General features: G+C 39.9%; 1 protein-coding gene across 11 annotated transcripts in view; it reads left to right on the forward strand.

Annotated features, from left to right (window-relative positions):
• LOC140481236 (F-box-like/WD repeat-containing protein TBL1X) overlaps positions 1–23,499 on the forward strand; it is a 411,567-nt gene that overhangs the window by 156,457 nt on the left and 231,611 nt on the right. Inside the window, exon 1 of one of the 11 annotated variants that reach the window (XM_072577113.1) lies at positions 4,753–4,977. The exons of 9 other annotated variants lie outside the window; for them this stretch is intronic. The gene's annotated coding sequence lies outside the window, so the exon portion shown is untranslated. Of the gene's footprint in view, positions 1–4,752; positions 4,978–5,048; positions 5,068–23,499 lie in introns of those variants that run through there. One more of the 11 variants, XM_072577115.1, reaches the window with a different exon arrangement.

Consider the following 23,499-nt stretch of genomic DNA (forward strand, 5'->3'; position numbering starts at 1 on the left):
AAACACCAGGTGGGATGAAATGCCCCATTTGTGCATTTGGTGATGGAAGAGTGTAGATCAAAACGTGTGGGGAATTCCTTACATAGTTCAAAAACTGCCAGGGGGTATTTAACATCCATCTGAACTGCAAAAAAGCAGACTGGCAAGTGCTTGGTGTAATACCTTGTCCGGAATTATAGGTGACAACTGTCAATTCAGCATTCTCTTAATACAACAGTGAAATGCCTCTGCAGATTATGTGCTCACTTCCTACAACATGGATTCAACACAGAAATTTCTCACTCAGATGAAGTGTCGAATATTACCTGTCCCCGGCATGAGGGGTTATATAATATAGAGAGAGTGGGGGTAGCCCATTAGCTTCCCACTTTCCCCTGATCTCACCTCACAATGCAGAAATAAATGTAAAATACTGAGAATCCTGAAAATCTGAAATGAAAGCAAAAAATGCTGGAAAGCTTAGCAGGTCTGACAGTGTTGGTGAAGAGAGAAACAGGGTTAATGTTTCAAATCTGAAATGACTCTTGTTCAGAACTGAAAAAGGATGGGGTATTTTTTAATGCTTTTGACAGAGGGAGGAGGAGCTAGTGGAACAGATGGTGAGGGTGCCCACAGCAAAAGACAAAGGAAGTGCTAGTAGTAGTAAGGGAGAAATAGAGATATAAATTAGATGTACATGATATGAAAAGGAGAAAATGGGTTCTCTCTGCTAAGTGCAAAGTCAACGAGGGAGGACCTAATCAGAATAGAGGACAAGTGGCATTCTTTGAATTTGTTGGAACTAAATGTTGAATTTAAGAGGCTGTACAGTGCTAAGTGAAAGTGTTGCTCCCTTAACTTTTAGGATGAGAGCAAGGTAGCTTATTGAAATTACAAGCAGTGCAAAGTTCTAAGCCATTCTTCAGGTTAGAACAGAGGTATTCCACAAAGCAGTGATCCAATTTGTATTTGGTTTCGCCATTGTAAAAGAGATTGAATTGTGAGCAGTAATTCAACAGATTAGATTGAAAAAAGTACGAGTAAAATGCTGCTTCACCTGGAATGTGTGTTTGGGGTCTTGGACTGTGAAGACGGAAATTAATGTGTTACACCTTCTGTTGGGTGGGGGAAATATTAGCAGTGATGGAATAGTGCTCCACATTATCGCAGATGAATGTTCCCTGCAAAATCACAGTGGTGGGAGGAGATGATGTTTTTGGTGGTGTTCTCCTACTAGATGTGGGGGAAATGATGGAGTATGATCCTTCCAATGTAGAGATAGGTGGAGTGGAGAATAATGATGAAGAGAACCCTATTGTTCTGATTAGGAGGGGGAGAGTGAGGATAGAAGAATGGGAAATTAATTAGACATGGCTGAGGGTCCTGTTAATTGCAATAGGAAGAATCCTTGGGTGAGAAGCAAAGGTTATCTTGTCAGAGGCATCCCTGTGGAAGGTGGTACCATCAGAACAGATATGACAAAGATGGAGAATCATAGAACCTCTACAGTGCAGAAGCAGACCACTTGGTCCATTGTGACAGCACCGATCCTCAGAAGAGCATCCCACCCACACCCACTCCCCTATCCTCCTAACCCTGCATTTTTTTATGGCCACTCCACCTAACCTGCACATCCTTGGATTTTAGGAGGAAACTCTCACAGACACAGAAAACAGGCAAACTGCACACAGACAGTCACCCATGGCTGGAATCGAATCCAAGTCCCTGGCCACAGTGAGGCAGCAGTACTAACCCTGAGCCATCAGAAACTGAAAGAATGGAATGGAATCACTGCAGGAAGTAATCTGTTCTACTCGCTTTTACCAACCCCACCCTCAATTTCTATGTCATGGCATCACCATTTTCAAGCCCATTTCAGGCCTGATAAAATCATATCAGCTTTTTTTAGATTAGATTACTTACAGTGTGGAAACAGACCCTTCGGCCCAACAAGTCCACACCGACCCGCCGAAGCGCAACCCACCCATTCCCCTACATTTACCCCTTTACCTAATACTACGGGCAATTTAGCATGGCCAATTCACCTGAAGTGCACATCTTTGGACTGTGGGAGGAAACCAGAGCACCCGGAGGAAACCCAAGCAGACACGGGGAGAATATGAAAACTCCACACAGTCAGTCGCCTGAGTTGGGGATTGAACCTGGGTCTCTGGCGCTGTGAGGCAGCAGTGCTAACCACTGTGCCACCGTGCCGCCCACATTTGAAATCTTAATTCTGTTTCTGATGCATAAATGCTTCCAGACCTGCTAAATTTCTCCAGTACTTTGTTTTTATGTTCTATAATGCAGAGGTGATGTGTCTGCCAAAATCAGCAGTTCACCCCCATACATAAATAATTATGGATCAGTTGACCTTGTGAAAAGCTCAATTGACCCCATTATTACCCCATCCACACCATAATATAGTTGGCGATGGTGATTGAGCAGAGGTGAAATTCATTCTTTTAAAGTTCTTAAAACATGCAGAAGGAATGGGATTGCTGTCATTGGAAGGTGGTCCTTTTACATTGGGCACACCTAGCTTCCTTTCCACCAGAGCATTCTTTAAAACTCAACTCCCCATGAACCACTTAGAACAAAGCACCTAGACTTGTCTGAACTCAGGATCCAAAGTACCTCTCATGTGGACTTTAATATAAGGTATAGTACACTACATGATTGTTGGACTTGCTTGGCAATTGTGTAGCAGGTACTGAAGGCAGGACATCTTCCCAGTGCTGTGTGAAGCTCCATTTAGTTTGCCCGCTGGCTTTATGGCTGAGAGTGGGCTTCAAACCAGCCAGTCAGTTGCCTGCCGATATTTCTTTCAAAGTGGTGAGCTGTTCATCCTCACACCCATCTGGAAAAGCTACAAAGTAAGTACTTAGGAGCCGATTTTGCAAATTTATGACCATGCCACAGGAATAAAAAGGATTGGTCCTTTAACATGGCATTAAAAACCAAGTATTAATTAAAATATTCCCTGATGAAAATAAGATTGGTGTTTTTTAAAAGGCTTCCCCATGGCCATTTTAGATGTCTGTAAAAGGTTTGCATAACCAATTCTTTTCCCCTTTCTGTTTTTTTGACGAAGTTTCAAGTATTTCTGTTGTGAAGACAAAGATTAGTGATGTTAGTCTTATTTCACTATTGTTTATCTTTACATATTTCTCCAAATTTTTTCTGGGATCTGCTATCCCAAGGGCTGGCCATTCTCATGACTCTTTCCCTATTGATTATTCCTCAAGAGTCAAACTGAAGTACTGAATGTCAAGCAGGCTCCTTCTTGACTGGAAGTAGTCCTCAGAAGTAGTTTTGATGCAGTCACATCATGCTTTACATGTGATATTGTTATTCTTAATGACAATTACTCAACTTGAATTTCATGCTAATTTTGATGTTCTGTCCTGTTCCCCTTTCTAATCAACTAGAGTGATGAGTATAATCATAAGCCTCTACTATCTCTGACTTTTCCATTTTAGGGTCGAAATCTTGAAATCCCCTCCTTAATAGCATCATGTAGGTAGACTGCAGCAGTTCAAGAAGGCAGCTCACCACCACCCTCTCAAGGGCAGCTAGGGATGGACAATAAATGCTGGCCAGCCAGCAATGCCCACAACCCACAAAATAAAAGTAATAGACAGAGTTGAATAGATGAGAGAAAATGTGCAGTTTCAGTTTGTTCACCCTGAGCCAGTTTTTCATTTGATTTGCCATTTTTGGTGCTTTCTTACTAACTGCAAACAGGCTGTTATGTTTACCCACATTGATAACAGTGACCTTGCTTCAAGGGCAGCGGGAGTGACATATCTGCTGCAGGGACAATGTTTGTATAATATTCAGTGTTGTCTCTCGTATTTCAGCAAAGTGATCATACTGTCTTGAAAATAGCAGGATTACATTCTGAGAACATTTTGAACTAGAGGAGGAAGATTGTAATGGCAGGAGTAACTTGTGGGAATAAATTAAGACTACTACAAGCAGCAGTCTGGTTGAAATAGTGTTGTTTTGTGATGGCATTAGATTAATTGAGAAAAAATACATAATATACAATACTGTGCACCATTCATTGATAGTCAGACTGTTGTACCTTTCCTCTTGCATAAATTTACTAGAGTCTGTACATCACTTTAACTCCAGCCCTTTTAAAAAGTACCTCCTGCAGTCTGTGGGTGATACTTAATAGAGGGTTGACTTGTGCCATGAGAACTAAATATGAACTAATTAAGGGGCTATTTTATGCTGTGGTCAGGATACTGCTATATACTATTTGAATGTTTAAGGTAAGAATCTCGTACTTAGAAAAAATGGAAATCGATTCAATACAGTGATATACTTGGATAAGAATTATCCTTACTCGGTTAAGTATATATTGCAATCAACTGTATTCTGAAGCTAGCAGAAGCATGTTGCCACAAAGATGGCATAGAAGTATTTGCAAGTGAAGACGGGAGCATCAAATATTCATATTGTGCAGTGTAAATCCTTCCCCCATCTTTATGTTCTTGATTTTATAACGCGCATATATTTTCTAAATATGTAGCAGTCTTTGTTTTCTTTTAAACAACCTATGAAGCAGGACTCAGTAGAATGGAAACTGATCTCCTTTTTGCAGCATCCCATCCCCTCCCCCGCCTCTAACTGCTGTGAATAATACTGCAAGAGAGGCAGGCCAGGACAAAAATGGCTGTGGTTGCTACCTGTTTGTGGTTGATTGGTTGTTTTTCCTCCTGATTGCTGCAGGCACGGAAGAGAACAGCCGCTTATCAAGCACTTCAAATCTAGTTTGTTCAGTGTAGCAGCCCAAGAGAAAATGGCTGCTGTCTGCCTTGTTTGCAAATCTTGTCATATGCTGACTGTTCAAGAGAAAATGAGACTTTGATCATGCAAAGTCTGCGTGTGGATTCCCTTGTTTTAAAATGAAACGTACAGAACCCTGCCCTGCCACTACAAAATGGTTTGGATAGCTGTTTGGACCACGCTGTTTATCGAATTTAGGTAAAATAAATGCCTGTTGTTTGAAACCTGCTGTAATTCAAATTTAGGTGAAATGATTGCTGGAAAGAAAACGTACCAGAGTTATAAACGGTAATAAATTAAGTTGTTTTGCCAAATTTGTTCAACGTAAATGGATTGTAAAATCGGTAAGATATTTTTTGTTCAGACTTCGTATTTTAATTTGTAAGCCAGTGAAACAAATTTTGGTCCTGAAACATCTTGAATACTGTTGTTTTAAAGTGATTAATCATCTGATTAGATTTAACATACAATTTGCTGTTTTTCCTTCAGGGTTTAATGGTTCAGTAGGATTACATGTGTTAACCCTAAAAAGGAAATTGTTGCCACAGTGAAAATACACTTTAAAAGTATTATTAGAGATCTCTGAAATGAAATGATGCCACATCACTATTACGAATGTCAGTTCCTATACTTGTCAGGAATATCACTGCAGCAGTGGCCCCTACTACGGTACTGAAACAGCTTGTATCAAATCACAAATGGCATTCTGTGTAACTGTGACAATAGAAAACTATTTATCTTCATTCTCCTCAATCTATCTGGAACCTTTGGCATAATTGACCAAACCATACTCTTGCAAAGCACCTTGATTGTCATCAAACTACTTGTTTGGTCTGTTACTGACCTATCCAGTTGTAAAAAGACCTGTACTGATTTCTCTTCCTTATCCCACAAGGCTACCTCTGTTGTCCCCTAAAGCTCTATCATCAGCCTCATCTCATTTTTCATCCACATGATGCCCTTGGTGGCATCATGTGAAAACATATAGTAATTTCTACATATAGGCTTTCAACACCAGCTCTACCTAACCATCATCTTACTTGACCTCCTGCACCATTTGTAAATTTTCTAACAACTTGCCTGATGTACAATATCAGATCAGCAGAAAGTTCCCTCAGTTAAACTTTGGAAACATAGAAGCCCTTGTCTTCAGTTCCCATAGCAAATTCCATTTCCTGGCCATTGATTTAATCTCCTTCTCTGGCCACTTTTTGAGTAAAATACTTTATTTTTTATTTAACACTAAGCCGAGCTATCAAACGCTTTAATCCCATCATTTAGAACACCTAATTCCACCTTTGTAACACTGGGTGACTCACTGCTGCCTCAACTGTTGGGTTTGAGAAAGTTTCATATTTTTCTTTTTGTTACCTGTGAGCTCGACTGTTCCAACATACCCAAGTCTGTCTCTCGCCTCCACCACATCCCACACCCCTGTAAACCTAAGCACATCAGAAGCTATACAGCCAACTCTGTTACCAAATTCCCTTTACTCATAACCATCTTGGTCCCAAGGAAGGAACACATTGATTTTAAAATTGTCTTCCAAGAACTGCATATTACATGTCCCTGTCGGTGTGTTCTAAGCTTGACCGCACACAAAATAGGTCAGGTAGCAAACCTTTCCTGCGCACACTCATAATACAGAAGATGAGTGGGCACTGCAATCAGCAGCCCACCCACCACGTAAATAAATAATTAAGGCTCAGTAAAACTTGTTAATATTTCCCTGCCAACGTTTGCATGGGCAGCCTGTTTTCTTTTGAAAAATGTTTCAGAACTGTCAGAAGGAGGAGGGCTTACAATCTTGAGAGGGGTACTCTTTGTCCATTGATGACCGTACTCACCCTCTTACTATCCACCTGTATATCCCAAAGGGAAAAAAAATAACCTGGTGTTCTGCAGATTGTCTCACACAGGAAACTTGACGGATCTTGAGCTCCATTTTAAAGTAAACAAGAGGAGTCAGATCAGTATGTTTTATTTACCAGTTTTACTGGCTTTACTTTTTGGGAACCCAGCTTCCAAGTACCTTGTTACCCCCTGACCCTAAAGTGGAGTAACACCCTCGCTCTGAGATCCATTGAGCTTCCTGTGTGAGGCAGTCTCGACAGTGTCCACTACTGTAGACTGCCACTCCTAGAACTGTTGGAGCTGCTGGCCAGTCAAGTAGGTTGGCAGCTCTGGAGGGCAGGACCTCTTCCCAAGTACAGCACGGCAATCCAACTTTTCAGCACTTCAAACCACCTGCTGTGGATAGGTTTTTTCTGGTTTGTTGCCTCACTGCTGATTTCCTCATAATTTTCTACCCTGCCTTTTCAAATCTACCTGCCTTTCTTTCTATGGAACCTCCTCCACCCTAGGAACATCTGAGATACCTGTGCTTCTTCAATTCTCGTGTCTTTCATGTTCATAAGTTTAATTAATCATTGAGGACAATGCCTTTGGCTGTCAAGTTCCTAAGTTCCACTCTTCGTCTTTACTTTACTTGCTTCCTTTAGGAACTTCTTTAAAACCCACCTGTTATTTATCGTAAAAGCATAGAAAATAGGGCAAGAAGTAAGCTATTTGGCCCTTCAAGCCTGCGCTACCATTTCGTAAAATTATGGTTGATAGTCAACTCTGTATCCTGCAACGCTTTCTCCCCACATCCTTTAAGACAATAAGAAATGATAAGAGTGGACCATTTGGCCCCTCAAGCTGGCTTAACCAATCAATAGAATCATGGTTGATCGACATTCTACATGCCCACTTTCCTGCCTTTTCCCCATTACCCTTGATTCCCCTACTAAACAAGAGTCGATGTACTTCCGCATTAAATATATACAAGGACACTGTCCCCACATCTCTTTGTGGCAAGAAGTTCCACAGACACTCAACCCTCTGAGAGAAGAAAACCTCCTTATCTTACTCTTAAATTGGCGCCCTTTATTCTGAGACTATGCACTCTGGTCTGAGACTCTCCCGTGAGGGGAAACGTACTCTTAGTATTTACCTTGTCTAGCCCTGTAATATTTTAATGAGATGACCTCTTAATCTTATAAATTCCACTTTGTAGACTAGTTCCGCCTTTGCTTATAACACAATCCCTGCATACCAGGGATCATCCTAGTGGATCTTTTCTGAACTGCCTCCAATGAAATTATATCTTTCCTTGAACAAGGGGACCAAAACTGCTCATGGTACTCCAGATGTGGTCTCACCAGCACCTTGCACAGTTGCAGTAAGACTTCCCTACCCTCATATACCAATACCCTTGAAATAAGGGCCAATGTTTCATTAGCCTTCCTGATTACCTGCTGCTTCCATTAGCCTTCCTGACTTACGTCGTTTGATCCCTTTAGTCCTAAGAACTACATCTAACTTCTTATTGGAAACATTCGATATTTTGGCTTTAACTGCCTTCTGTAGCAGATAATTCCATATATAGAAAGGGAGGTGGGATTTGAAAAAAAACAGGGCAGAAAATTATTAAGAAGTCAGCAGTGAGCCGACAAACCAAAAAGAAACCTGACCTACAGCAGGTGGGCTGATGTTCTGGAAAGTTAGATTGCCGCATCTTTCTGGGGAAGAGGTCCTACCCTCCAGAGCTGCTAGCCAACTTGACTGGCCTCTCTGGATGAAGAAATTTCTCCTCCTCAGTTCTAGATGGTCTAACAATATTGTTAAATTGTGACCTGGTTCTAGTCTTCCCAACCATCAGGAATATACCTTGTCTAGCCCTGTTAGAATTTTACAGATTTCTGAGATTCCACCCCCTTCCCAACTCCCCTTCCTCCCTCCCCATTCTTCTAAACTCCAACAAGCATAGTCCTAACCAGTCTCTTCATACACTCATCCTGCCATTCCCAAGAATCAATCTGGTAAATCTTTCACTCCCTCCATGGACAGAAGATCCTTTCTCAGATAAAGAGACCACAGTATTCCAGGTGTGGTTTCATCAAGGCCCTATACAATTGCGGCTAGACATCTGTGATTCTGTACTAGAGTCCTTTCACTATAAAGACCCCATAACACTTGCTTTCCTCACCCCTTGTTGTATCTTATGTACAAAGACACTCCGATCTTGTTCTATCTCCTTCCTTCCCAATCTATCACCACTCCAGTGATTACAGTGAGATCAGATAATATCATCTGTCCCAAAATCACTTGATGTGAGTCACTATCACATTGTTTTTTAATATTCTCTCGATGTTTTTCCTATGATAGAGGAGGTGCGTAAATACAGATGATAGTTATTGTGAGGTTGCGATCTCTAAATATCCTGCCAGAGATATCTGATCTGCTAGTGTTGACATTATTCTGGTTGTGCTGGTAATTCTTTCATTTGTTGTGCTATAAAGAAACAACAAATTGTGATGGTAGAGTGAGTATGCCAGCTTTCATGGGGAAAGTGAAAACTGTAGTGCCTTCATTACTGGTATGCATGATTGATTCACTTGTGCCAGCGTATTGTTTGGTACTTTATCTGATTATTGAGAAGGTCCCTCGCATAAGTTTATGGTGTAGACAGAAAGGAAAATAGAGAAAAAGCCACCAAACAATGAGGAGAAGGTAGTATTCATGTCGGTTAGTCTTCCTCTGTGGTTCATTTAAGATTTTGTTGTCTGTTAAGTTTTATTTTGCGTTTGAAGTGAGTAAGTGGCTGTTTTACAACTTGCATGTGGCAGACGCACATGATTTGTCTAATATTATCAGTTTTGCTCACTGTGGTCTCTATTGCTACAAAATCTCTTTTATGATACGATAAGGAAGAGAGGAAAAAAAGCAAAGAGGAAGATGTTCTTCGTACAACTAAGATATATCTGTTGCAACATTAACTTGTCTTTGCAGGCAATATGGTATTTCGACTGAGTGTTCAGAATGTGCTGTTTTAGGTGGGGAGCCAACACACAATACAAAGCATTGTAACAGTAATTTGCCTGCACTGTCCCAACTTAATTTATTGTAGAATCTATACAATATCAACCAATTAAACAAAATGAATCTCACCAAGGTCAATAAGCAGATTATACCTTACCTACTCCAGTATTGACAGTAGAACTTTTAACTTGGATAATTGTTTTTGATTCTGATTGACTGATCAAAATGTTGCCTATAAGATTGTTGGTGAAAGTTGAAAATAAATTTGTATCCATACTAACATTTTGGTTACAGTACTTACATGCATGCATGGCTCTTAAACAGGAATTTGCACTGGAATTTATTTAAATCGTCCTAGAGAATAGCTGGCAGTTGATTGGCTGCAGAGATTCACGCCATTATCCTTTTTGACTGCAGCTGAGAATACTTTGCTCTTGTAATGACGTGATGTCAAAACACTTTCAAATACACAAGCAGTTGGGCCTGTATAAATGGATCAGTGTTCAGTCAACAAATTAAAGGGGCCAATGTAATTGGAAATTTCTGGACTAAGCAAGCCAATTACTGGGATATCACAGTTGGCAGCTGCCACGTGAGCTCTTCGTAATTTTCACAATAAACTTGTTTTGGAACTGTTTCAAAGATTGATCTAGGATTGAGTCTTTGCAACATTTTAAAATATTCTTATGGTGACAATTATCATCAGCTTTCAGGCTGTTGCTGGTTTCAGTACCCCTGCAATTAGGCCTTCTACAGAAATCTGTCTGTTTTGTAAGCCAGAAATGCTAAACGACATTGCCAAATTTTAAAAAGGAAAAATATGGGGCATTTCACCAGAGACACTGTTTTGTCTGTTCCTCACAAGTATGGATTTGTTAAAGTCTTTACAAGTAACAGGCTGCAAATGTAATGGGATTGTTTTAATTATGGGAAATGTTTGATCATCCAGTAATGAAACAAGCTTTTAGAAGATTAGAATACTTGGTGTACTAAAATGTATGCAATCGTAAGTAAAATAAGATCTATCAAAAAATATTTGTTATACAGGGTTCTTGGAATTAAAACTGCTACAATTCTGTAATGCTTTAAATGAGAGGCAGTGTAGATTCAAAATCTAGTTCGCTCAGTTGGCTGGATAGTTAACTTGGTTAAAATGATTGCCAAAGCATGGAGATTGGTCACTGTTACATCTGAGGTTGACCTGGAACTTGCCTCATCATCTTCCCTGTAGCTTAAAAAAGTCACAGCTCCTGTTTAGCCTTGAGCTGGCAAATAATCGCCAAGCATCTGCTTTCAGACAAAGAAATTACAATGGGGATTGGTCTTTGTTTCTCCTGTGGTTTACGTTAAACAACGTGCTTGAGTATCCTGGTTTGCAATCTTTTTTTTAAAAAAAGGTAAGTAGGGACGAGAAATAGGTTAGGACAAATTCTGCTGTGCACTTTGCCCAAATCTAGGCCCCTCCTAATTTTTTTTGTCCAAAGCCAATTGCTGTGGATGCAGGAAATCTGAAATAAATATGAAAAGGTCTGGCGGCACCAATGGAGAGAGGAATCTAATTAACATTTCAAATCCAGTATGACTCTGAAACTAAAGCGAGTTGGAAAAGTGCCCTGAAGAAGGGTCACCGGAGCTGAAACGTAAACTTTGTTTTATTTCCACAAAGGTAGAAAAGTGCTGGGTTTTCTACTGTCAGGTCAGGGGAAGATTAGAGGGCAAGGGGAATTAGATGTGGGTGTAATCGAACAAAAGGAAATAGTAATGGTTGTAGAGGAGAGCTCCAAATGAAGTGTTTTTTGGCAGAATGTTTTGCTCTCACTTATTGTTAGACATGAGTTTCGATATAACCAAATTCTCGGTTCATTGTGGGCATCATGAAATACTATTCAAATTACAGAAATGCACCATTAAGTGCTGCCTGGCTGTGCCATAGCAGCACAATGCTACAGTTCTGAAGAAGAGTAATTCTCAGCTTGAAATATTGACTGTTTCACTCTGCAAATAGTGTCAGATCTACTGAGTTTTTTGGGAGCGTTTTCTGGTTTTATGCCACAACTGCTTGTTTGTTCTTGATATTTAGGTTTGTTATAGGTACAAAAGGGACCCATGAAAATTAAGTAGGCTAAAAGTCCATGCAACCAATTTCAGTGTGATCAATTGTTGGGAGTGCTGTTTGCACTTTCTTTGAAATCATTTTGGAGATTGGTCAAGTGATGCAGCAGGAGACATAGAGCATGCTGAGATTGGAAACCTAACCAGGATTTACAAATGCCCTAAGGCAAGATAATTGACCCAGATCAAAGGCAGAAGTCCAATCATGAGTCGAACATATCAGTTGTAAAGTCAGAATTAATTAATGCAGAAGAATTTTGAGAATGGAAAAGTTAAGATTAAGCAATACATGTTGAATTCAAAAGCAAAATATTGGTCAAAATAAAAATGAAATGTTGAAAATATTGAGCTATCAGACAGTGATAATGTTAACTGCTCCTGTCTTCTTAAATGCTGCTTGAATTGCTCTATTTCCTGTACTTTGTTTTCAATTTATAAGTTAAGCAGTGTATAGCCATTTATTTTGCAGAAGTTCATTTTTAATGATTTGTACTAGTGCAGCCTGCAACAGCTCCCCATGCTAGACATAGGACATAGAACAGTACAGCACAGTAACGGGCCCTTCAGCCCATGATGTTGTGCTGAACATGACACCAAATTAAAATAATACCTTCTGCTGACCCTGGGTCCACATCCCTCCATTCCTTGCAAGTTCATCTGCTTATCTAAAAGTTCCTTTATTCCCCCTGTCATATCTGCCTCCTCCACCACCTCCGGTAGCACGTTCCAGAATCCTATCACTCTCTGTCTAAAAAGAACTTGCCCCTCACATTTCCTTAGAATTTTCCCTCTTTCACCTTAAATACATGCCTCCTAATGTCATTTCAGTTAGGCAGTTTTGAACATTAGAAGTTGAATTTTTTTTCATTTGATGCTGGGTTAATCTGGAACATTGCCTGGTTTCCAAAATGTTAGATTTGTGAATGCATAGAATCATAGAATCTCTGCAGTGTGGAAACTGGCCAATCGGCCCAGAGAGCCCACAACAACCCTCTATGGCGAGTAACTCACATCCTGATTCCTGAAGCCTGACTACCATCTACAAGGCACAAGTCAGGAGTGTGATGGAATACTTCCTATTTTCCTGAATGAGTGATGTTCCAACAACTCTCAAGAACCTTGATGCCATCCGGGATAAAGCAGCTAGCTTGATGTGCATCATATCCACAAACATCCACTCTCTCCATCATGGATGCTCAGTAAAAGCAGTGTGTACTATCTACAACATGCACTTAATGTATGGAAATATAAAAAATAGTTAAAATTCCAATGATGACGAGACATCACTGAAATTGTGGCAGGCTGCAACTTCCGCCAACAGCTTTGATATTGTCTCAAATCTTGACAATGCAATTTTTACCTTCTTGGTCAGGTACCAAAGAGGCACTCTTCTAGCTGACTGTACCTCATCTCAGAGCTGCATTATGTCATTTTTGTCAGAAAGAGTGCATATTGGTTGGCTGGTTGAAGCTTAGGGACTGGTGTAGTTGCTTCTGTGATCCAGCAACTACTTGTTTCTTATACATATGTAGGACTGGATTTTATTGCCCCCTCCAGGCGCATCTTTTGATGGAATGTATAAAAAGTCAGGTGACCAGCTAACTACCTTCTTGCTTACTTCCATATCAAATCTCTCAATTGTCAGCCATATTCAAATGAGTAATTGAAAGTCAAATAGGCCTGCTAATAAACCTATTGACCTGAATAAAACACTGTCTGAACCAAAATACTCCTGGCATGAGTAGATTGTTTTTAAAGGCTGACCTAAACAAATGCAGTAACAAAGTGGGTGGTTATTCTGGGGGTGCCCTGCACATATTAGAGGAGTTCTTGGGAAGATGTGCCCCCTTTCTTTCTCCATTGCCTTGCTAAACATTCCCCATCCACCCCCTCTCTCCTCCATCTCAGATTCCTCTCTAACATAAACTCTGAGACTTTCCATTCTAGGTCAGCCATGGTCGTCTTTGTGCTCCTGCAGTTCACGTAGTGCCTAATACTTAGAGCTGATGCAGCTGGTAATTGTTGACAGTTAGATTGGCCAGCAGCTTCGGAGGGGAGTACTTCCTCTCGCTGTGGGGCAGCAACCTTTTTCTAGTTAACATAGCCTATTCATAGCATTTCATGACTTCAGAGTGGCTTACTTGAAGTGTTTCAGTTTTTCACAGTCACTACTTCTGGGGGAGCGAGCAACCTGCTCCCACCCTCATGTTATGAGGTTACCACTACTGGATTTGGCATGTGGTTTTTACAGTCAAATGTCCTTCCTGTCGCTAACCTTCCCCTTTTATCTGGACTGGAGACTGACACAGATGCACATTGACTTGCCTGCACCAGTGGCTGGGTGTTAGCTTGAAATAAACACACAAGTTAATCAATTACATAAAAGCAAGTACAGAAGTTATGACTTTAAAAATTGGGGCAGATCTGTGCTCAGCTCAAATCAGGCCTCAAACCATGCTTAACCTGATTAATAATATATTAAAAATCTTGCACTGGTACCCCCATTTCTAAACCTTTCTAGTTATCAGGCTTTTGTAATTTTTATCCATTTAAAAATTCCTGTGTCTGCATATAAGTTGGAATCTCCCCATGTAAACTTTTCAATAGCAGTTGCATCTAGTATACTACCATAATTTGAGGAAGATGGGACTCCTGCCTGTTCCATTGTTGAGTTAAATCATTGTTGATGTTTTTACCTACTGAAAAACTGTGAATGTCTAACCTGAAAACTTTCATTGATCTAGCTTATTTAGCCCTCTGCAGAGTCAATTCCAGATAACTATTCGTGTGGGAAATGGGTTACTTGATATTTTTTATCATTCATGGCCTAATTCCTAACTTTAATGCTACGACTCCCATGTTCTGAATTCCATGTCCATAGGAAAAGGCTTCAATGTATCTACTCCATCCAGCCCTTTCAAAATATTTCGATTAAATCACTTTAAAACTGCTAAATGTGAATGAATGCAAGCCATGTTTGTGTAGCCTATTCTCATGATGTACTTTTTTTTATTATTCTGTTCTCGTTCTGATGAATTAGTGTCATACCCTTTGAAGACCAGTGGGTTCTTCCATGAGGTATGATATCCAATATGGAACACACTCAGATGGTGTCAGTCATCTTTAATGAGTTTCTTTCACTGTTATAATACCTCAACTTATCAGAGTCCACTTGCCAAACAATCAGCACTTTTCTGCCAGTGGTTTTCCCCTTGAATTTCTATTCTTAAGAAATATTCTGGTGAATACAGTCTTTGACAAACTGTGCCTTTTTTCATCAATACACAACATAAGCTATGTAAATATTTTTAAGGACAAATTCATTTTAAAATGGAGACCAGACTACAAAAGCATTTTTTTGCCGCTCCTTAACCTATTTCATCGGAAGACAATCTTCTGTTGGTTACCTGTGGTTATAGCTCAGGAGATTGTGTAGTTTGTTATATAAAAAAATTTGCACGTTTGCCTTTACTCTCCAATTTGCTATTGTCTCGATTCTGGTTGGGCATTTGTGTCTATGTTTAAAAGTTGACATCACCTGTGTAAATATAGAAATTCTATTTTATGTATAAACATAGTTGTCTATAATGATAGTTGCAGGCTTTGACCAGTAGGTTGTGCTCTTGTAGGATGTCTTATGAAGCATGTTTCTGATGTAAATTTCTACTTTTTCATTATCTAATAGAAAAAAATACAATAGGTAGCATTGCTGCTAATTTGTTGATTGTACTGGATATTAATAAGCAAATCCAAAGTTCTTTGTATAGTAACCAAGTAACGCAGACTCTACAGCGCTCATGTTCTTTTTTCTAAGGTGAATGCAATAAAATAATTCTTGTAATTAATAGCAGAGTTCATTAAACTCTCACATGTTATGATTTGATGTGCTGTCATTGCTAATTAATATTTGAACTTATCTATGTGCTGATCGTATAACACAATACAATACAGTGCAGGAACAGAACCTTCGGTCCACCAAGCCTGTGCCAATTGCTGATCCTTACTGAGTCCTGTTACTTATTGCTCATACACTATTTTTTAAATTTATGACTTCTGTCATTGTAGGCACCATGGTGTGGTGACTTTTAAAACTTTTCACTGTATTTTTTAAGTAAAAATATACATGACAATAAATTTCTATTCTGTTCTGTCCTTTGCAGGGTATCTATCCCTCTGTTCACTTCAAGTTCATGTGTCTATCAAAATATACCTTAAATATTGCTAACATGCCTGCTTCCACCACTACCACAACCTTGAACCTGTCTTGTAGTTGACCTTTCCAACCTGGGAAAAAGTCTCTGACTATCTACCCTATCTTGCTTTTTATAATTTTGTAGACCTCTATCAGGTCACTCCTCAACCTGTGTCTTTCCAGTGAAAACAATGCAAGTTTATCCAACCTGTCTTCATAACTAAAACCGTCCAGACCATGCAACATCCTGGAAGTGCACCCTCTCCAAAGCATCCATGTCTTCTGGTGGTATGGCAACCAAAACTACAAAATTCCAAATGTGACCTAATTAAAGTTGAACAAACTAATGCCCCAGACAATGAAAGCAAACATGCTGTGTTGCCACTTACAGGAATCTGTTGACCTGTATGCCCAGATCCCCCTCTGTCAGTGCTCCAAACGGTTGGGCCATTTGTTATATAATTTGCACCTGAATTTGATCTTCCAAAATGCATCACCTCACCTTTATCTGACATCCATCTGCCATTTCTATGCCCAAACCTACAATCTATCCATATCTCACTGTATCCTTTAACTCCTCCTCACTATATGCAATTCCTCCAATTTTGGTGTCATATACAAACTTGCTAATTAGACCATCTACCTTTTCTTGCCCGTAGTGTTAGGTGAAAGGGTAAATTAATGGCAATGGGTCTGGGTGGGTTGCTCCTCGGAGGGTCGGTGTGGACCTGTTGGGCCGAAGGGCCTGTTTCCACACCGTAAGTAATCTAATCTAATCTAAATATATATGAACAGTAGATGAATAAATTTATATCTGTGCTTCTGGTCAATAAAGGAAACACTTTACAATGCCACTGATTATGTAGGCTTAAGATAAACTGCAGTTTAAAAATTGTCAAGGGACATTTTGGAAATGTTGCTATAGATTTTAGGAAGAAGACAGATTGCTGAAATGACACCAGATTATTAACTTGAAAGTATGGAGTGTTTCCTGCACTGTGAAGCACAGAGCTATCGCATTAAATAACACACTTTGAAAGTGGCAATGCAGCCACCTGTGAATCATTATCTTCAATGTCCTAGTATTCTCCGGTCATTAGTTTTATTAATGAGCTTGAAATACTAATAGGATTAGCTGTGATGCAATGACAATATAATTTTCTCATACCCAAACCGATTATTTAAAATATTGTATTTTTAAAACATTACTTGCTCATTAACAAAATACCAAGCTGTACTTTATAAATATTTGAAAAATGAGCATTTTCTAAAATACGTTATTGAAAAGCAGCTCCGTGCTGTGGTGAAATTACTTAGTAATTGATATTCATGTTGCTATTTTTATTGCAGTTTCTGAATGTGTTTCTCCCATTTTTCAACCATGACCACAAGATGCCAATAGCTGTGTTTGTGTTTTGTAAGTGTAATAACTCTTGTGTTGAGACTTAGCCAGATATTCCTTTTGATTAATCAATATTTCAACATTTATGGAAATAGCTAATCAAATATTTGGATATGTCACAATATAAAACCTTAACCACTACTGCAAGTTGGTCTCATCTTATGTACACTGCAATTTTTGTAGGTGCAATTTTTATTGCAAAAATAAAGCCTACACAAACACCTCATCAGTAAGCTTGCCAGAATCCATGAACTCAATTTAACATTCATGGATAAGTAAATTAATCCTGAACCACCTTACTGCAAATATTTAGCTGCAGTAATTTTTGAATTTATGGTACAGCATCTTCCAAATTAAATTTACTTTGTGTGTTGCAGTTATGTTCTGTTAAACACCGACCAGTTCAAATTACATGACTTTTGCCAATGCATCAGTTCATTTAGTAAATACTTTTGAAGAATTGTTACTTTATTATAGCCAAGTAAACAATTTTCTGTAGTGAAAAGTCAACAGAAGTGTGCACTTAGGTTGAATATGGTACATTTTGGTGCAAACTGCCTCTGTGATGTTTTATGTCACTTAAATGCTTATTATTGTCACTTGTGGTTGACATATGGAAGAGAGATCTTGAGGTGCAGTAGGTAAAATCACTACCTCAGATTTAGAAGTTCTGGTTCCATTCCGACTCCAGGAAGGTGTATTCATAACATTGTCAAAAAAAGTAAGTTTCATCTCGTAACCTCGAATAACGTATACAGATGCTAAGAGTGAGAGAAATTCCTCGTCGGCCATGTGTTGGAGAGCTCTTGCTCATCACTGTACATTACAAAATGTACATAAAAGTGTACACTGTCACAATAACATGGACTCTTAGGAGAGCAGTGTGTCAGCTGGCTGGATGGACTGCATAAATTAGATTGGTGTTGACTTGACTGAGTTCGATCCTCACTCCAACTGTGGTGGATTTGGGACCCAAATCTTTGCCCTGGAGATTATGGCATGATGCATTGGATCTTTCTTTGGGAAGGGAACACCAGAAGAATAGGTTGATATGTATTGAATACCTGCAAAAATGGTTTAATTAATAATCATTTAATTCATTTTATAGTAGATACACTCACAAAATGATTCAATGCATTTATCAAATGTATCCTTGGGTCATATAGCTGGGAAAATTATAAATTTCATCTCGGCCAGTGCTATAGGTTCCTCAATTGACCTCAACTGTCCTGGGTTGCACGGTGAAAACTGTTTCCCACTCAGTTCAGGAATGGACGGTTTCTGTGAAATGATCTGAATCTCAATGTTAAGGTTCACACATTGTGAATTGAGTTAACTTGGTTAGCTTAGTTAGCTGAATGGCAGGTTTGCAGTGCAGAGTAATGCTAACAGCACGGTTCAATTTCCATGCCAGCTGAGGTTACTATGAAGGATTCCCTTCCTCAGCTTCTCCCTCATCTGCAGCAATGTGACTTCCAGGCTAAAACACCACCAGTCATCTCTCTTTATTGTGAATGGCCACTTCAGCAATTTATTGGGAGGTGTTGTTTGAACTGAAACCAAGCAAGTGGTCATCATAAATTTTGATCACTTGTGAACACTAAACTGATGACTTTAGCCACCAAAAGTTCCAGTTCTTTTTCTTGATCTGTTATCTAAACCACATTGCCATTTAATGTAAACCCATTATTTCTTCTTATTGATGATATCATGATTTTACACTTAACTTTATTAAATTCCATCTCTATTCTCTATATTTTTTTGATGTATCCTGTCTGGGTTACCTTGGATTATTGACTTTCACCAATGATCACTGCAATAAATTAGATGTTACTTGAAGTCATGGAAACCTTGGGCAAGATTTCATCCTTTTTAAAATTATAAACAATGTGTCAGTATTGAACATTGTAGAGCTCCACTAGCTTCCCTTTGCTATCTCATTTCAGGCAAGTGGCCAATCCAGTTGTATGCTATGGCATCCCATGGTCAATACATATTGTGAAGCATTTTATTATGTGGGGCACTGTCAAATTCCATTTTGAAAATGAAGTAGATAGCATTCACTGCTTTTCCTTCGACCACTAAATCTGTAACCTTGAAGAAATATAATAAATTATTCAGACATAACCTTGCTGTAGTAGAAAACTGTCTAATCACCCTTTTTGGATACTTATACTTGATATTGCATAATCTACTGGATCCCAGTGTATTTCAGAAGATATTAGTAAAGGAATTTGCAGTCTTCTCTATAACATTTTTCAGAGTGCATTGTTCTGTGACTTCCCAAATCTATCTTCCATGTCTTCCCTTGTTCTGGTCTGTTGGTCTCCTTTTATACAACACCAAGTTATGGTCCAACAGGTTTATTTGGAAGTACTAGCTTTCAGAGTGCTGCTCCTTCAGGTAACTAGATGAAGGAGCAGTGCTATGAAAGCTAGTACTTCCAAATAAATCTGTTGGACTATAACTTAGTGTTGTGTGATTTTTAACTTTGTTCACCCCAGTCCAGTGACATTATCCTTCTTTTACGTCCATCTGACCTACTATCCAGCTTCTCTCCTTTCCATTTCAGTGATAAGCTACAGGATGCCACCTCCTTTTGACAGTTTCCAGACGTCGGCAGGGGTTGAACCCATGCTTTCTATTTTTAATACCAGTGCCTTTCCACTTAGTCACTGCATCCTCCTTTTGATGATTTAAAGTTAGCCAATAATTTTAATTGTGACTGAATTAAGAATTTTTAATTGTAATGTTTTAGTAATTTGCCACTTACCTACCCTGAACGATATTTCATCCTGCCATTGGTGGCCTCAAAAATCCGTTTGAAAATAACAAATGCCGGAGATGACTCTTCATCAGAACTATCAACATCTTTTCTCCCCCAGCACTCTAAACCCCACTATCCCCACCCACTCCCCTAACTTTAGCATAATGCTGCCCCCTCCGTACTTCACTTCAGCTCTGGTGAAGAGTCATCTCGACTCAAAATGTTAGCTTGCTCTCTCTTCATGAATGCTGTCTGACCCGCTGTGATCTCCAGCATTTTGTTGTTTTCAGTACAGATTCCAGTATCTGCAGTAATTTGCTCCCTCAAAAGTCCCTTTCTGCCTTTTACCTGCAAAGAAAGGTGATCAGCTATAAAGTGAAGTTTTAGAGCTTCCAATTGTTATTAAGGATAATAGTAGTCACTTGAATGGAACTTTTCCACATCAGCCCTGTAGGTCTTATTGGCTTCAAGAAATGAAGAGTTGCAGTGCCTCTGACTGGATTTTCTAGTTTCTATATTGTCTAATCACATTCTTCTGCCAGGGCTGGCCCCTCAGAATTAATTTCCTAAATGTGTGCACACCACGCATTTCAAACCCATCGACTCCCACAGCTACCTGAACTACATCTCCTCCCACCTAGCCCACACCCTTTAAAAACATGATCTCTTACTCCCAATTCCTCCGCCTCTGCCATATCTGCAATTCCACTCTTGGATATCCCAGATGGCCTCCTATATCATGGAGCACAATTTCCCCTCCCACATGATCAATAATGCCCTCCAGCTCATCTCTCCATTTCCTGTAACTCCGCCCTTGAACACCAACCCCCCCCAACCACATTAAGGATAGAACCCTCCCTCGTCTTCACCTTTCATCCCATCGCTGGATACAGTTGCATTCTCACCACCTACAATCAGACTCCACCACCAGAGATATCTTTCCCTCCCCACCTCTACCTGCATTCAGCAGAGACCATTACCTCCGTGACTCTCTTGTTAGGCCCATGCCCACCACCAACCAACCCTCCACATCCGGCACCTTCCCTTGCTGCAGCAAGAGGTATAAAGCCTGGGTCCACACCTTCGTCCAAGGCCTTAAATGATCTTTTCACATCTGGCAGAGGTTTTCCTGCATATTCAAACATCTCATTTACTGTGCCCATTGCTTTCAATGTGGTCCCCTCTATATTGGGGCGACAGGACTCATGGAATGTTGCAGGGAACATCTCTGGGACACATGCACCAAACAACCTCACCGCTCTGTGGCCAACCATTTCAACTTCTCCCGCTCCACCAAGAACATGCAAGTAATGGGCTGCCTCCATCACTAAATGTTGGCCACCAATGACTGGAGGGAGAACGCCTCATCTTCTGCCTTGGGACCCTTCAACCAAATGGCATCAACATCAACTTCGGTAGTTTCCTAATCTCCCCTCCCCCCACCTCATTCCCCGATCTGCCCCACCCTCTTCCTGACCTATCACTATTACCTCTCCCCCACCTGCATCTATCTATTGCCTTCACAGCAACCTCCCATCCCACCCCCATGCACCGATTTATCTCTCAGCCCCCTCCCCACCCCATTCCTGATGAAGGGCTTATGTCTGAATAATCAACTCTCCTGCTCCTTGGATACTGCCTGACCTGTGCTTTTCCAGCACACACTTTTCAACTCTGATCTCCAGCATCTGCAGTCCTCACTTTCTCCCATCCATAATTCATGCCTATTTTTTAAAAAAAGGCAGAAATTGAAAGCAGTGTGCAAATGATTGCAGTGTACGCTTTTGGTGGGCAAGCACTATAGCACCCAGTCAGAACGTTTTCTGTATTAAATATAATTTAGAAATTTGGTATAAAATAAAGGAACTTCTAATATAAAATAACCATGTTTTTCACCATCTGTTCTGCTTCAGGAGTTAACAGCAATAGGGTTCATGTTAATCTTTTTTGTAATCAACCTGTTCACAAATGTTATTCCACACTTCTAAAGCAGATGGGACTTGAACCAAGCCTCTCAGACCAGGGATAGGGACACTACCGTTGTGCCATAAAGGAGCCCTAAATAATGATTGGAACTGATGTGGCTCCCTGCATTTAATGATTGTATTTTGTGTATTCATTATGGATGAGACCAGACTCCCTGAAAATATTTGAAGAAGGTAGACTAGACCCTTTCTTTTTCTTATTTTAAAGGCAAATTTAATGTGCTGTGTTCCAGGTGCAATTCGACTGATCAAACTACTTGACATTATGCAAAACACAATTTATTTAAACACTCTAGTTAATATGCAGCAAAAGAAAGAAGAATTTAGAATAACTTAACTGAGTGGAAAATTAAGGTAACCCAGCAAACAGAAACCCCAGCTTCCAGCTATAACTGAGAGAGGGAAAAGACCGTTTCTACTCCTTCAAAACTCCAGCAGCTTCTGCCCTGTGAGACCCCAAAAGGAACTGCTTAAAACTAACCCTAAAAGTTTAAAAAAAAAACTAGAAATCCTGGTCTGTGAAACCCAGTCACACCCATTCAGGCTGTTTCTATTATTCAACTTAATAAAAACCTCAAGGCCTCACAAGCTCTCAATGTAGGTTTGCTCGCTGAGCTGGGGTACGTTCGCTCGCTGAGCTGGGGTACATTCATTTTCAGACATTTCGTCACCATACTAGGTAACATGTTCAGTGTGCCTCCAGACGAAGCACTGCTGGTGATTCCTGCTTTCTATTTATATGTTTAGGTTGGTGATGTCATTTCCTGTACTTTTTCTCAGGGTTTGGTAAATCAGGTCCAAGTCAGTGTGTTTATTGATAGAGTTTCGGTTGGAATGCCATGCTTCTAGGAATTCTCATCCGTGTCACTGTTTGGGTTGTCCTAGTTGAAGTGGTGTCCTTCCTCATCTGTATGTCGGAACTGTGCAATAACTGTAACAAATTTTACATTGGACCAACAGGCAGAAAACTAGCCACCAGGGTACATAAACATCAACTAACCACAAAGTGACATGACCCTTACATACAGATAAGAAAGGGCACCACTTCGACTGGGACAACACATCCATTCTAGAACAAGCCAAACAGAGACACACATGAGAATTCCTAGAAGCATGGCATTCTAACCAGAACTCTATCAACAAACACATTGACTTGGACCTGATTTACCACCCCCTGAGAAAAAGAACAGGAAATGTTCATAGAAAATGACACCACCAACCCAAAAACCCCTAAACATATAAATAGAAAGCAGGAATCGTCAGCAGTGCTTCATCCGGAGGCTCACTGAAGATGTTACGAAGTATGGTGATGAAACATCTGAAAATGAACCTTCCAGTTCAGTGAGCAAACCTACATCCAGAACCTCAACCTGAGCTACAAATCTTCTCAAAACTCGCT

The sequence above is a fragment of the Chiloscyllium punctatum genome, chromosome 9, assembly GCF_047496795.1.
Source record: "Chiloscyllium punctatum isolate Juve2018m chromosome 9, sChiPun1.3, whole genome shotgun sequence".
Taxonomy (NCBI): domain Eukaryota; kingdom Metazoa; phylum Chordata; class Chondrichthyes; order Orectolobiformes; family Hemiscylliidae; genus Chiloscyllium; species Chiloscyllium punctatum.